Source organism: Leiobunum rupestre, chromosome 2 (assembly GCF_980474605.1).
Source record: "Leiobunum rupestre chromosome 2, qqLeiRupe1.1.hap1, whole genome shotgun sequence".
NCBI lineage: Eukaryota > Metazoa > Arthropoda > Arachnida > Opiliones > Sclerosomatidae > Leiobunum > Leiobunum rupestre.
In genome coordinates this window covers 10,401,174-10,404,543 of record NC_143385.1, presented here as the reverse complement: position 1 = coordinate 10,404,543, position 3,370 = coordinate 10,401,174, and positions in this window count along the sequence as shown.

The following is a 3,370-nucleotide window of genomic DNA, read 5'->3' as shown; positions in this document are numbered from 1 at the left end:
TACTGCCTTAGTAACCGAAAGGTATACCATTTCTACCCTTACTGTCTTAGTAACCGAAAGGTATACCATTTCTACCCTTACTGCCTTAGTAACCGAAAGGTATACCATTTCTACCCTTACTGCCTTAGTAACCGAAAGGTATACCATTTCTACCCTTACTGCCTTAGTAACCGAAAGGTATACCATTTCTACCCTTACTGTCTTAGTAACCGAAAGGTATACCATTTCTACCCTTACTGTCTTAGTAACCGAAAGGTATACCGTTTCTACCCTTACTGTCTTAGTAACCGAAAGGTATACCGTTTCTACCCTTACTGTCTAAGTAACTGAAAGGCATACCGTTTCTACCCTTACTGTCTTAGTAACCGAAAGGTATACCGTTTCTACCCTTACTGTCTTAGTAACCGAAAGGTATACCGTTTCTACCCTTACTGTCTTAGTAACCGAAAGGTATACCGTTTCTACCCTTACGGTGTTAGTAACCGAAAGGTATACCGTTTCTACCCTTACTGTCTTAGTAACCGAAAGGTATACCATTTCTACCCTTACTGTCTTAGTAACCGAAAGGTATACCATTTCTACCCTTACTGTCTTAGTAACCGAAAGGTATACCATTTCTACCCTTACTGTCTTAGTAACCGAAAGGTATACCATTTCTACACTTACTGCCTTAGTAACCGAAAGGTATACCATTTCTACCCTTACTGCCTTAGTAACCGAAAGGTATACCATTTCTACCCTTACTGCCTTAGTAACCGAAAGGTATACCATTTCTACCCTTACTGTCTTAGTTACCGAAAGGTATACCATTTCTACCCTTACTGCCTTAGTAACCGAAAGGTATACCATTTCTACCCTTACTGCCTTAGTAACCGAAAGGTATACCATTTCTACCCTTACTGTCTTAGTAACCGAAAAGTATACCATTTCTACCCTTACTGTCTTAGTAACCGAAAGGTATACCATTTCTACCCTTACTGTCTTAGTAACCGAAAGGTATACCATTTCTACCCTTACTGTCTTAGTAACCGAAAGGTATACCATTTCTACCCTTACTGTCTTAGTAACCGAAAGGTATACCATTTCTACCCTTACTGTCTTAGTAACCGAAAGGTATACCATTTCTACCCTTACTGTCTTAGTAACCGAAAGGTATACCATTTCTACCCTTACTGTCTTAGTAACCGAAAGGTATACCATTTCTACCCTTACTGTCTTAGTAACCGAAAGGTATACCATTTCTACCCTTACTGTCTTAGTAACCGAAAGGTATACCATTTCTACCCTTACTGTCTTAGTAACCGAAAGGTATACCATTTCAACCCTTACTGTCTTAGTAACCGAAAGGTATACCATTTCTACCCTTACTGTCTTAGTAACCGAAAGGTATACCATTTCTACCCTTACTGTCTTAGTAACCGAAAGGTATACCATTTCTACCCTTACTGTCTTAGTAACCGAAAGGTATACCATTTCTACCCTTACTGTCTTAGTAACCGAAAGGTATACCATTTCTACCCTTACTGTCTTAGTAACCGAAAGGTATACCATTTCTACCCTTACTGTCTTAGAAACCGAAAGGTATACCATTTCTACCCTTACTGTCTTAGTAACCGAAAGGTATACCATTTCTACCCTTACTGTCTTAGTAACCGAAAGGTTTACCATTTCTACCCTTACTGTCTTAGTAACCGAAAGGTATACCATTTCTACCCTTACTGTCTTAGTAACCGAAAGGTATACCATTTCTACCCTTACTGTCTTAGTAACCGAAAGGTATACCATTTCTACCCTTACTGTCTTAGTAACCGAAAGGTATACCATTTCTACCCTTACTGTCTTAGTAACCGAAAGGTATACCATTTCTACCCTTACTGTCTTAGTAACCGAAAGGTATACCATTTCTACCCTTACTGTCTTAGTAACCGAAAGGTATACCATTTCTACCCTTACTGTCTTAGTAACCGAAAGGTATACCATTTCTACCCTTACTGTCTTAGTAACCGAAAGGTATACCATTTCTACCCTTACTGTCTTAGTAACCGAAAGGTATACCATTTCTACCCTTACTGTCTTAGTAACCGAAAGGTATACCATTTCTACCCTTACTGTCTTAGTAACCGAAAGGTATACCATTTCTACCCTTACTGTCTTAGTAACCGAAAGGTATACCATTTCTACCCTTACTGTCTTAGTAACCGAAAGGTATACCATTTCTACCCTTACTGTCTTAGAAACCGAAAGGTATACCATTTCTACCCTTACTGTCTTAGTAACCGAAAGGTATACCATTTCTACCCTTACTGTCTTAGTAACCGAAAGGTTTACCATTTCTACCCTTACTGTCTTAGTAACCGAAAGGTATACCATTTCTACCCTTACTGTCTTAGTAACCGAAAGGTATACCATTTCTACCCTTACTGTCTTAGTAACCGAAAGGTATACCATTTCTACCCTTACTGTCTTAGTAACCGAAAGGTATACCATTTCTACCCTTACTGTCTTAGTAACCGAAAGGTATACCATTTCTACCCTTACTGTCTTAGTAACCGAAAGGTATACCATTTCTACCCTTACTGTCTTAGTAACCGAAAGGTATACCATTTCTACCCTTACTGTCTTAGTAACCGAAAGGTATACCATTTCTACCCTTACTGTCTTAGTAACCGAAAGGTATACCATTTCTACCCTTACTGTCTTAGTAACCGAAAGGTATACCATTTCTACCCTTACTGTCTTAGTAACCGAAAGGTATACCATTTCTACCCTTACTGTCTTAGTAACCGAAAGGTATACCATTTCTACCCTTACTGTCTTAGTAACCGAAAGGTATACCATTTCTACCCTTACTGTCTTAGTAACCGGAAGGTATACCATTTCTACCCTTACTGTCTTAGTAACCGAAAGGTATACCATTTCTACCCTTACTGTCTTAGTAACCGAAAGGTATACCATTTCTACCCTTACTGTCTTAGTAACCGAAAGGTTTACCATTTCTACCCTTACTGTCTTAGTAACCGAAAGGTATACCATTTCTACCCTTACTGTCTAAGTAACCGAAAGGTATACCATTTCTACCCTTACTGTCTTAGTAACCGAAAGGTATACCATTTCTACCCTTACTGTCTTAGCAACCGAAAGGTATACCATTTCTACCCTTACTGTCTTAGTAACCGAAAGGTATACCATTTCTACCCTTACTGTCTTAGTAACCGAAGGGTATACCATTTCTACCCTTACTGTCTTAGTAACCGAAGGGTATACCATTTCTACCCTTACTGTCTTAGTAACCGAAAGGTATACCATTTCTACCCTTATTGTCTTAGTAACCGAAAGGTATACCATTTCTACCCTTACTGTCTTAGTAACC